Source organism: Bactrocera oleae, chromosome X (genome assembly GCF_042242935.1).
Source record: "Bactrocera oleae isolate idBacOlea1 chromosome X, idBacOlea1, whole genome shotgun sequence".
Lineage (NCBI taxonomy): Eukaryota > Metazoa > Arthropoda > Insecta > Diptera > Tephritidae > Bactrocera > Bactrocera oleae.
This window is the reverse complement of record NC_091541.1, coordinates 18,897,314-18,910,635: the sequence shown is the minus strand read 5'-3', so window position 1 is coordinate 18,910,635 and position 13,322 is coordinate 18,897,314. Positions and strand designations below refer to the sequence as shown.

General features: G+C 37.7%; 2 non-coding genes and 1 pseudogene across 2 annotated transcripts; all 3 read left to right on the top strand.

Annotated features, from left to right (window-relative positions):
• Positions 1-3,605: 3,605 nt before the first annotated feature.
• LOC118682693 (U1 spliceosomal RNA) lies at positions 3,606-3,767 on the top strand. The gene has a single exon (XR_011397423.1). It is a non-coding gene; the product is annotated as a U1 spliceosomal RNA (small nuclear RNA).
• A 3,403-nt stretch (positions 3,768-7,170) lies between these two features.
• LOC138858229 (U1 spliceosomal RNA) lies at positions 7,171-7,332 on the top strand. The gene has a single exon (XR_011397424.1). It is a non-coding gene; the product is annotated as a U1 spliceosomal RNA (small nuclear RNA).
• A 3,332-nt stretch (positions 7,333-10,664) lies between these two features.
• Positions 10,665-10,819, top strand: LOC138858226 (U1 spliceosomal RNA; annotated as a pseudogene).
• The last annotated feature ends 2,503 nt before the right edge of the window (positions 10,820-13,322 follow it).

Genomic DNA, 13,322 nt, shown 5'->3' with positions numbered 1-13,322 from the left:
GAGGGGATTTGGGAGTAACCTTTATTTGGATAAAATTATAATCACTCAATCCACACCCTCCCTTAACCTCCATCCAGCAGCGAACGCATTATCTGCTGACTGATTCATAAGCGTCACGTCAATGTCACTCATGCCCCTAGGCCCATCAAACGTGTACCATTCACCCGGCTCATTCACAATGTAGAGGTTTTTAGCCACCACCCATTCACTTAATGCATTGCCTCGACTGTGGCTTTGATATCCAGACGTATGCCGGGATAGCTTACTAAACCACATCGAAGACGAGGCATTCGCATCCAGCCCTAGGATAAATGGGCTACTACTCGCAAGTGGCGAGTCCAATGGTGGCGTAGGGCTCCGGAAATAAGGCAATGGCGCACCTTCGCTCAGTCATACACTCACGCATTACGCGCTCAACAATGCAGCCCAGCCGGCAAAAAATAGGGTACTAAACTGGGACTGTGCAAAAAGTCTTCCAACAACAACAACGTAAATATATCGTGGGTATTGTATATGCACATATGTATTGTATGTATTTTTTCAATATGTACCATATATATATTATATTACTAAATACTTATTAAATTTTATTTGTTGACCTTTGCTTACTTGTTGTAAGCGATCATGTTTGTCGCTTTACTAGACCAAACGGTATCGCTGGAAAGTTTGCGAATAGGAATATTTTTTTTTGAAGAATATTACGGTGTGTTTGGAGACACAAAAAATCGTATAGGCAGGTATCGTATTTTTTATTTTTTTAGGTTTTCAGTTATCTCGCAAAATGCCTTACTGTTTTTTTTTTTTACATAAGATCTGTTGGGTTGTTTTTATAATTAACTGTATACCAAAATACTGATAAAACAGTAAATTGAACATACATATATATGTGTATAAAATTGCTGTGAAAGAACAGCCCAAATAGCGTAATCGCTTGCATAGTAATTGTAAATGTTTTGTCATATTCAGGAAATTTTAAAATTGGATGTGATGAGTTAATGCTTTTTAAATTTTCAAAGATGGCTATATATTGAGGATCTCTCGGATTTATTTTGTTATCTTTCTTTAAATATTTTATCATTGGGTCAGATATTCTAGAGTAATATTTAAAAAACTTTCTATAATAGTCTGTGTTCTCTAAAACCCTATTAATTGCCTTTCTGTTGTTGGAATTGGTAATGTAAATTGTATGGCTAAATTTTTTTCCGGGTTGGGCTTAATGTCGTCATTTGTCTAAACGTGGCCCACAAATTAGGTTTCTCTTTTTAAAAAACTATACTTATTTGCTTGGATTGGTAGGTTATTTTCCTGAAGCTTTGAAAGAAATTATCCTAGTGAATGTATGTGTTCTTCTAGTGACGTGGAAAATATTAATATGCCATCTAGATAGACTACACATGTTTTATTAATATGTTCCCTTAGGATGTCGTTCATTAATCTCTGAAAAGTGGATGGAGAATTTTGAAGCCCAAAAGGCATCCTGACGTATGCATACAGGCCTGATGGAGTCACAAAAGCCGCTTCCTCTATGTCCTGATGCCTGATGGTAACCTTTCGCAAGATCTATGATGCTAAAGTACTGTGCTTTGAACAATTTATCTAAAATTCCATCAATATTTGGCAGGGGATATTTATTGTCACCAGTAATTTGGTTTAACCTCCTGTAATCAACCACTAATCGAAATTTGTTTATGCCGAAACTATCTGATTTCTTTGGCACAATTATTATTGGTGAGTTGTATTTGCTTCGACTTTTTCGTATTATTTGTTTCTTTTCTATTTCTTCAATTTACCTTCCCGCCTCTTCCGCATGTGTGGGGGGCAATCTGTAAATTCGGGAATTAATTTGCTGATCCGTTGTTGTTCTTTGTAAATTAGCTTTTCATATTTTTTTGAGTTTGGTCCTTTCTTCTGCGTTTAAATAGTCGACTTGAATGTTACTAACTTTACTTTCTTCCAACGAATAAGCTTGCTCCTGCAAAATTTTCGTATGGAATGAAAACTAGACACCATTGCTTAATGCCATTTCTTTGTTTTCAATGTTTATCGTTTTCACATTTTGAAATATAAAAGTATTCCCCCAGTATAAGGTCGTATGGCTTGATACCAGTAAAATCCATTTTTGACCATTGCATTCTGGAATTTTGAGGGCATCTAAATTCTAATGGGCGTGGTATCTTAACTCTTTCTTTAACGCCCTTATTTCTCTATTCAGTGTACTAATTATTGTTTTATTTTTCTCTAAAACTGGTAAATTATACTCTTCGAAACTGGCTCTTTTCATTATGCTTGTGGTGGAGCCTAGGTCTACTAAAACACTCCATTTCTTATTAAATATAGTAAGTGAAATTTAAATTTTATTTTGATTTTCCGAGGCTAATTGGTAAAAAATGCCTCGTTGTTATTTGTTTCCTTTGTTGTGCTCATAGCTGACACTGACCTCCATGGGTGTTGGGCAATTTGAGCGTCTTGATTGCAGAGTGCCTTTCTGTACAGGTTGCCGTGCAGAATTACCGTAACCGTTATTATTACGATATTGATGATTTTGACCAGAATTTCCTGAATTAGTTTGTCTGTGGGGATTATTTGGGTGATAATTATTTTGTCCTGAAAAGTTTGTATTTTTTTGGGAGTATCGTCCCGAACTAAATATTTCTTTCATTATGTTTCCTGACTCACTTAAAGCACAATATTTCGTAACATTATCAATTATTTTTTTAGCTTTTCTACTAAGTTCATTGATACTCCCCACCCTAATAGACCAAACAGTCACCGACATTCCGTACTTACTACCCGTATCAAACCAAATTTTTCAAAAGTTGTGCCCGTAATTGCAACGCAGAAATCAGTTCTTCGTTTTTTTTTCATTTTACCAATGTTGCCATTGTTCTATTTGTATACACGATTTCTCACACATTTAGTTTTTTTAGTTATAATTTTTCATAATGTAAAAGCTCAAAACCAAATCCAACTATTAAAAATAGTTTACCTATCTATAAATAAGTGTATTCGACTGTGATTTTAAGTTATTTTAAGAATATTTCAAATATGTTTAAGTTCATTTTTTTATTACTACAAAATATCGAGATTATCAACCCTGCGTTGCAAGAGATTGCTCTCTCACTCTGAGCTCACTCTTTTCTACAGGAGAAATCCAATTTTCGCGTATATCCTACCGTACGGTCTATTGAAGCGGACGGTAGAAGCGGTGGTGACTGATCATATACATTGCGCTCTCATAAGATACTTGTAGGTCGTATCAGCTGATTCGGGACACGGTTTTGCGTCGGCGACTGTTTGTGCCTTAACTCGCTCAGTGGTTAGGTGTAGGACGCATCTACTATTGAGCAAATAGAAAGAAAGAGAGAGAGATAGCTACGCAGCAAATGTTGATGACTTAGTGAGTGAAGCATCACATACATACATACATACCTACCAGCAAAATGCGCTTTAATTCGTTCAACCGCGTTTAGCGCAGCGGAGCAAGAAATTCTGAATCACCCCTAAAATTTTCGTTCCGCTATTCTATTAATATCTTGTAACTGTGGAATTCTCAGTTACTTTAAACAAGTTGTAATACAAGAGACTGCTTGTGTGCTAAACAAAGCATACTTACCTGGCGTAGAGATTACCGTGATCATGAAGGCGGTTCCTCCGGGGCGAGGTTTGGCTATTGCACTTCGGCTGAGTTGACCTTCGCGATTATTCCTAATGCGAATTACTCGTGCGTGCGACTGTGGCTTTGATATCCAGACGTATGCCGGGATAGCTTACTAAACCACATCGAAGACGAGGCATTCGCATCCAGCCCTAGGATAAATGGGCTACTACTCGCAAGTGGCGAGTCCAATGGTGGCGTAGGGCTCCGGAAATAAGGCAATGGCGCACCTTCGCTCAGTCATACACTCACGCATTACGACATACGCCCCCTGGCAGTTAAACTGTATAATTCCCCCCATCAGTGTATGGCAAAGGCGCGCTCAACAATGCAGCCCAGCCGGCAAAAAATAGGGTACTAAACTGGGACTGTGCAAAAAGTCTTCCAACAACAACAACGTAAATATATCGTGGGTATTGTATATGCACATATGTATTGTATGTATTTTTTCAATATGTACCATATATATATTATATTACTAAATACTTATTAAATTTTATTTGTTGACCTTTGCTTATTTGTTGTAAGCGATCATGTTTGTCGCTTTACTAGACCAAACGGTATCGCTGGAAAGTTTGCGAATAGGAATATTTTTTTTTTGAAGAATATTACGGTGTGTTTGGAGACACAAAAAATCGTATAGGCAGGTATCGTATTTTTTATTTTTTTAGGTTTTCAGTTATCTCGCAAAATGCCTTACTGTTTTTTTTTTTTACTTAAGATCTGTTGGGTTGTTTTTATAATTAACTGTATATCAAAATACTGATAAAACAGTAAATTGAACATACATATATATGTGTATAAAATTGCTGTGAAAGAACAGCCCAAATAGCGTAATCGCTTGCATAGTAATTGTAAATGTTTTGTCATATTCAGGAAATTTTAAAATTGGATGTGATAAGTTAATGCTTTTTAAATTTTCAAAGATGGCTACATATTGAGGATCTCTCGGATTTATTTTGTTATCTTTCTTTAAATATTTTATCACTGGGTCAGCTATTCTAGAGTAATATTTAAAAAACTTTCTATAATAGTCTGTGTTCTCTAAAACCCTATTAATTGCCTTTCTGTTGTTGGAATTGGTAATGTAAATTGTATGGCTAAATTTTTTTCCGGGTTGGGCTTAATGTCGTCATTTCTCTAAACGTGGCCCACAAATTAGGTTTCTCTTTTTAAAAAACTACACTTATTTGCTTGGATTGGTAGGTTATTTTCCTGAAGCTTTGAAAGAAATTATCCTAGTGAATGTATGTGTTCTTCTAGTGACGTGGAAAATATTAATATGCCATCTAGATAGACTACACATGTTTTATTAATATGTTCCCTTAGGATGTCGTTCATTAATCTCTGAAAAGTGGATGGAGAATTTTGAAGCCCAAAAGGCATCCTGACGTATTCATACAGGCCTGATGGAGTCACAAAAGCCGCTTTCTCTATGTCCTGATGCCTGATGGTAACCTTTCGCAAGATCTATGATGCTAAAGTACTGTGCTTTGAACAATTTATCTAAAATTCCATCAATATTTGGCAGGGGATATTTATTGTCACCAGTAATTTGGTTTAACCTCCTGTAATCAACCACTAATCGAAATTTGTTTATGCCGAAACTATCTGATTTCTTTGGCACAATTATTATTGGTGAGTTGTATTTGCTTCGACTTTTTCGTATTATTTGTTTCTTTTCTATTTCTTCAATTTACCTTCCCGCCTCTTCCGCATGTGTGGGGGGCAATCTGTAAATTCGGGAATTAATTTGCTGATCCGTTGTTGTTCTTTGTAAATTAGCTTTTCATATTTTTTTGAGTTTGGTCCTTTCTTCTGCGTTTAAATAGTCGACTTGAATGTTACTAACTTTACTTTCTTCCAACGAATAAGCTTGCTCCTGCAAAATTTTCGTATGGAATGAAAACTAGACACCATTGCTTAATGCCATTTCTTTGTTTTCAATGTTTATCGTTTTCACATTTTGAAATATAAAAGTATTCCCCCAGTATAAGGTCGTATGGCTTGATACCAGTAAAATCCATTTTTGACCATTGCATTCTGGAATTTTGAGGGCATCTAAATTCTAATGGGCGTGGTATCTTAACTCTTTCTTTAACGCCCTTATTTCTCTATTCAGTGTACTAATTATTGTTTTATTTTTCTCTAAAACTGGTAAATTATACTCTTCGAAACTGGCTCTTTTCATTATGCTTGTGGTGGAGCCTGGGTCTACTAAAACACTCCATTTCTTATTAAATATAGTAAGTGAAATTTAAATTTAATTTTGATTTTCCGAGGCTAATTGGTAAAAAATGCCTCGTTGTTATTTGTTTCCTTTGTTGTGCTCATAGCTGACACTGACCTCCATGGGTGTTGGGCAATTTGAGCGTCTTGATTGCAGAGTGCCTTTCTGTACAGGTTGCCGTGCAGAATTACCGTAACCGTTATTATTACGATATTGATGATTTTGACCAGAATTTCCTGAATTAGTTTGTCTGTGGGGATTATTTGGGTGATAATTATTTTGTCCTGAAAAGTTTGTATTTTTTTGGGAGTATCGTCCCGAACTAAATATTTCTTTCATTATGTTTCCTGACTCACTTAAAGCACAATATTTCGTAACATTATCAATTATTTTTTTAGCTTTTCTACTAAGTTCATTGATACTCCCCACCCTAATAGACCAAACAGTCACCGACATCCCGTACTTACTACCCGTATCAAACCAAATTTTTCAAAAGTTGTGCCCGTAATTGCAACGCAGAAATCAGTTCTTCGTTTTTTTTTCATTTTACCAATGTTGCCATTGTTCTATTTGTATACACGATTTCTCACACATTTATTTTTTTTAGTTATAATTTTTCATAATGTAAAAGCTCAAAACCAAATCCAACTATTAAAAATAGTTTACCTATCTATAAATAAGTGTATTCGACTGTGATTTTAAGTTATTTTAAGAATATTTCAAATATGTTAAAGTTCATTTTTTTATTACTACAAAATATCGAGATTATCAACCCTGCGTTGCAAGAGATTGCTCTCTCACTCTGAGCTCACTCTTTTCTACAGGAGAAATCCAATTTTCGCGTATATCCTACCGTACGGTCTATTGAAGCGGACGATAGAAGCGGTGGTGACTGATCATATACATTGCGCTCTCATAAGATACTTGTAGGTCGTATCAGCTGATTCGGGACACGGTTTTGCGTCGGCGACTGTTTGTGCCTTAACTCGCTCAGTGGTTAGGTGTAGGACGCATCTACTATTGAGCAAATAGAAAGAAAGAGAGAGAGATAGCTACGCAGCAAGTGTTGATGACTTAGTGAGTGAAGCATCACATACATACATACATACCTACCAGCAAAATGCGCTTTAATTCGTTCAACCGCGTTTAGCGCAGCGGAGCAAGAAATTCTGAATCACCCCTAAAATTTTCGTTCCGCTATTCTATTAATATCTTGTAACTGTGGAATTCTCAGTTACTTTAAACAAGTTGTAATACAAGAGACTGCTTGTGTGCTAAACAAAGCATACTTACCTGGCGTAGAGACTACCGTGATCATGAAGGCGGTTCCTCCGGGTCGAGGTTTGGCTATTGCACTTCGGCTGAGTTGACCTTCGCGATTATTCCTAATGCGAATTACTCGTGCGTGCGACTGTGGCTTTGATATCCAGACGTATGCCGGGATAGCTTACTAAACCACATCGAAGACGAGGCATTCGCATCCAGCCCTAGGATAAATGGGCTACTACTCGCAAGTGGCGAGTCCAATGGTGGCGTAGGGCTCCGGAAATAAGGCAATGGCGCACCTTCGCTCAGTCATACACTCACGCATTACGACATACGCCCCCTGGCAGTTAAACTGTATAATTCCCCCCATCAGTGTATGGCAAAGGCGCGCTCAACAATGCAGCCCAGCCGGCAAAAAATAGGGTACTAAACTGGGACTGTGCAAAAAGTCTTCCAACAACAACAACGTAAATATATCGTGGGTATTGTATATGCACATATGTATTGTATGTATTTTTTCAATATGTACCATATATATATTATATTACTAAATACTTATTAAATTTTATTTGTTGACCTTTGCTTATTTGTTGTAAGCGATCATGTTTGTCGCTTTACTAGACCAAACGGTATCGCTGGAAAGTTTGCGAATAAGAATATTTTTTTTTTGAAGAATTTTACGGTGTGTTTGGAGACACAAAAAATCGTATAGGCAGGTATCGTATTTTTTATTTTTTTAGGTTTTCAGTTATCTCGCAAAATGCCTTACTGTTTTTTTTTTTACATAAGATCTGTTGGGTTGTTTTTATAATTAACTGTATATCAAAATACTGATAAAACAGTAAATTGAACATACATATATATGTGTATAAAATTGCTGTGAAAGAACAGCCCAAATAGCGTAATCGCTTGCATAGTAATTGTAAATGTTTTGTCATATTCAGGAAATTTTAAAATTGGATGTGATGAGTTAATGCTTTTTAAATTTTCAAAGATGGCTATATATTGAGGATCTCTCGGATTTATTTTGTTATCTTTCTTTAAATATTTTATCACTGGGTCAGCTATTCTAGAGTAATATTTAAAAAACTTTCTATAATAGTCTGTGTTCTCTAAAACCCTATTAATTGCCTTTCTGTTGTTGGAATTGGTAATGTAAATTGTATGGCTAAATTTTTTTCCGGGTTGGGCTTAATGTCGTCATTTCTCTAAACGTGGCCCACAAATTAGGTTTCTCTTTTTAAAAAACTACACTTATTTGCTTGGATTGGTAGGTTATTTTCCTGAAGCTTTGAAAGAAATTATCCTAGTGAATGTATGTGTTCTTCTAGTGACGTGGAAAATATTAATATGCCATCTAGATAGACTACACATGTTTTATTAATATGTTCCCTTAGGATGTCGTTCATTAATCTCTGAAAAGTGGATGGAGAATTTTGAAGCCCAAAAGGCATCCTGACGTATTCATACAGGCCTGATGGAGTCACAAAAGCCGCTTTCTCTATGTCCTGATGCCTGATGGTAACCTTTCGCAAGATCTATGATGCTAAAGTACTGTGCTTTGAACAATTTATCTAAAATTCCCTCAATATTTGGCAGGGGATATTTATTGTCACCAGTAATTTGGTTTAATCTCCTGTAATCAACCACTAATCGAAATTTGTTTATGCCGAAACTATCTGATTTCTTTGGCACAATTATTATTGGTGAGTTGTATTTGCTTCGACTTTTTCGTATTATTTGTTTCTTTTCTATTTCTTCAATTTACCTTCCCGCCTCTTCCGCATGTGTGGGGGGCAATCTGTAAATTCGGGAATTAATTTGCTGATCCGTTGTTGTTCTTTGTAAATTAGCTTTTCATATTTTTTTGAGTTTGGTCCTTTCTTCTGCGTTTAAATAGTCGACTTGAATGTTACTAACTTTACTTTCTTCCAACGAATAAGCTTGCTCCTGCAAAATTTTCGTATGGAATGAAAACTAGACACCATTGCTTAATGCCATTTCTTTGTTTTCAATGTTTATCGTTTTCACATTTTGAAATATAAAAGTATTCCCCCAGTATAAGGTCGTATGGCTTGATACCAGTAAAATCCATTTTTGACCATTGCATTCTGGAATTTTGAGGGCATCTAAATTCTAATGGGCGTGGTATCTTAACTCTTTCTTTAACGCCCTTATTTCTCTATTCAGTGTACTAATTATTGTTTTATTTTTCTCTAAAACTGGTAAATTATACTCTTCGAAACTGGCTCTTTTCATTATGCTTGTGGTGGAGCCTGGGTCTACTAAAACACTCCATTTCTTATTAAATATAGTAAGTGAAATTTAAATTTAATTTTGATTTTCCGAGGCTAATTGGTAAAAAATGCCTCGTTGTTATTTGTTTCCTTTGTTGTGCTCATAGCTGACACTGACCTCCATGGGTGTTGGGCAATTTGAGCGTCTTGATTGCAGAGTGCCTTTCTGTACAGGTTGCCGTGCAGAATTACCGTAACCGTTATTATTACGATATTGATGATTTTGACCAGAATTTCCTGAATTAGTTTGTCTGTGGGGATTATTTGGGTGATAATTATTTTGTCACTTAAAGCACAATATTTCGTAACATTATCAATTATTTTTTTAGCTTTTCTACTAAGTTCATTGATACTCCCCACCCTAATAGACCAAACAGTCACCGACATCCCGTACTTACTACCCGTATCAAACCAAATTTTTCAAAAGTTGTGCACGTAATTGCAACGCAGAAATCAGTTCTTCGTTTTTTTTTCATATTACCAATGTTGCCATTGTTCTATTTGTATACACGATTTCTCACACATTTATTTTTTTTAGTTATAATTTTTCATAATGTAAAAGCTCAAAACCAAATCCAACTATTAAAAATAGTTTACCTATCTATAAATAAGTGTATTCGACTGTGATTTTAAGTTATTTTAAGAATATTTCAAATATGTTAAAGTTCATTTTTTTATTACTACAAAATATCGAGATTATCAACCCTGCGTTGCAAGAGATTGCTCTCTCACTCTGAGCTCACTCTTTTCTACAGGAGAAATCCAATTTTCGCGTATATCCTACCGTACGGTCTATTGAAGCGGACGATAGAAGCGGTGGTGACTGATCATATACATTGCGCTCTCATAAGATACTTGTAGGTCGTATCAGCTGATTCGGGACACGGTTTTGCGTCGGCGACTGTTTGTGCCTTAACTCGCTCAGTGGTTAGGTGTAGGACGCATCTACTATTGAGCAAATAGAAAGAAAGAGAGAGAGATAGCTACGCAGCAAGTGTTGATGACTTAGTGAGTGAAGCATCACATACATACATACATACCTACCAGCAAAATGCGCTTTAATTCGTTCAACCGCGTTTAGCGCAGCGGAGCAAGAAATTCTGAATCACCCCTAAAATTTTCGTTCCGCTATTCTATTAATATCTTGTAACTGTGGAATTCTCAGTTCCTTTAAACAAGTTGTAATACAAGAGACTGCTTGTGTGCTAAACAAAGCATACTTACCTGGCGTAGAGATTACCGTGATCATGAAGGCGGTTCCTCCGGGGCGAGGTTTGGCTATTGCACTTCGGCTGAGTTGACCTTCGCGATTATTCCTAATGGGAATTACTCGTGCGTGCGATTTTTGGTAGCCGGGAATGGCGGACTTGCTCAACTAACGAAATTAGTTCGCTATACCAAATTTATTGAGTTTTATATAAAAGTAAACAATACTTCAAGAAAAACCTAAAAGTAATAATTAACAAACGCAAAATTTATATTCATACAACCGTAATTGAAGTGTATGGCAATGGCAAAAATTAAAATAAATATTTCGTGGGATATCCATTTTTTTTAGACAACAGCACGAGTTTACGGCAGCAGGATTGCAGTTGTCGCAGTCGCTAATTAAAACCATTTCTAGTTTTGCTGACGTAAACGATCAGCTGTAGTGTTGCCACTAATATGTGAAATGTAAAATTATTCAAGGTTTTAGCAAATCTAATGCTATTTTACTAACAGAAGCATTTAAAAGCGCTAATATATGAAAATTAATAACTTAAAATAAATTAATTCTTTTTTGCACAGCCAATTTCACTTTGAACAAAATATTTAAATTTCATTGATGTGAAAGGTTTTAGTACGGCAACATTGAAATTGTGTACATCAGCTGTTTGATATGCCACAGCCGTCGTCAAAATGTTCAAGAATTATATTTATTCAGTTAATTTATGGACGAGTATGTTCAAAGTCCGGTGTGCTTTACGTGGGTACCTGCTGACGATAGCCTTATCCCACAGCGCTCAAAAGCACAGCGGATCAAATCAATTCGTTGATTAGCGCCCTGAAAATGCTAGGCATTTTTCAGTACCGATTGGTAGTGTAGAGTGGACACGCTAACCACCTTGGTAGGGTTCGAGGCCTTTCCAAAACCTCTGTTGTAGTTTGGGTTCGGCACCCGGTTGCAATGCAACTCCACATTCAACTGACAAAACGTCAAATCTTCCCGCATTTGAGTATCAACCACAGCTACAACGATACTCCCCGAAGGGCCAGTGTGCATGAGCAGGTCCAAGGGCTCGAAGCTACTACCAGTTGGTAACCAGGGATTAGACCCCATACGCACATTACACGCACACACCTTTCACACAAGAAGCTTACCCTAATTCCCAGATAAAAGCCTTCACCGCCTAAGTAATTTACGCGCAAACGACCCTAAGAGTTCGGCATTCTGACTTGTGGAGATCACACCGCTAACATCTAAATGTCCGTCAGTCCAGCTAATCTCCATACCCCCGAGATCCCTAAAGGCCAAGTACATCGGGCACTCCGCGATCAAGTGAACCGAGTCTTCACATGGCGCCCCACACAAACCAGAAAGGTTCCTCTGATGCAAAAATGCATTCAGAGGCCCATGCTTCGTAAACAGAAACCCAGACTCAGACAGAATCTTAACTCTGGGTAACTCTCAACAAACCTAATTTCGCGGATGTATTCATAAGTCACCCGACCGTTAAGGCTATTGTCCCAACGGTCTTGCCACCTACTCTTGACCCTATCATCTATAAGCCTCTCGCTCCCTAGATATCCCTCCCTCTCCACACCCTCATCGGAAATCCAGTCAAACCGCAGCAATAACACACTAAAGCCCCTTCTTAAGCTGAATGCAACAGCGCGCTGTATGACAATCAAGTCAATAGGGGGTGCACCTAACAAAACCTGCTTCGCATCCGTTGAAACGGTGCGACATACAGGCCAACATGCAAGTATCATGCAACGTTGCACCGAGAGGAGTTTTCGGCGACCAGAGACCGTCATCGCTGACTCCCACCATATTGCGTCTCCATAAGTGACACAAGCCACAAATACACCACGATATACGGTGCGAACAGCACGGCGTCCAAGGCCCCAAATTGACTTGCGTCATATACCTGATGCTGACCCCATTGACCCGGGCAATCGGTGGACGAACCGACGACAATCTTCCCTTAAGCAGCATTTTTTCCATTTTTTTCATCGATATGTCAACCCCCACAGCTAAACCCCAACTATTTACAATTTCTAAAAATTGTCCTCCCGCCCGCTCTAACTTTAATCGCGATCGACCTTCAACCAGGAGGAGAAGGTCGTCCGTATGTGCACAACATTTACAGAAGGGCTCGAGCTGTCCAAGCAGAGAGTCCATCATGAGGCTCCAAATATATGGACCCAACTCACCATCATCTAATGGAGGGACAGGTGCCTCTTGTGCTTGAGGTACCTGAACCTCCGCCCTAGGAATGAACGCTCCACACAAAGCCGCACTCACTCCACTTTCATAACATAGTGTCACCAACGCGAAAAGAGGAGATGTCCTCCAGCTTACGACCCCGGCAGATCCTATAGACCTGACCCCACGGGTCGTCCCTATTCTCACCCACAAAATTTCTCCACTCCTTTTTTTTAATTTTAACCAACATTTTTTTATACTCCCTAATCGTACAACTAAACTCATACCTAAGCTGGGACCGCCTGTCAGAATTGGACCGTCGAGCGCGTTGAAACTTTCGCCTTAATCGCCTGACAGTCCCCCTCTTCGAAGTTAATTCACGCGTCCACCATTTGATTTTCCTAACCATAAAACTTTCACACTTCCTAAGCAACCTCTTGTTCACCCCCGCACTACCTCATAAAG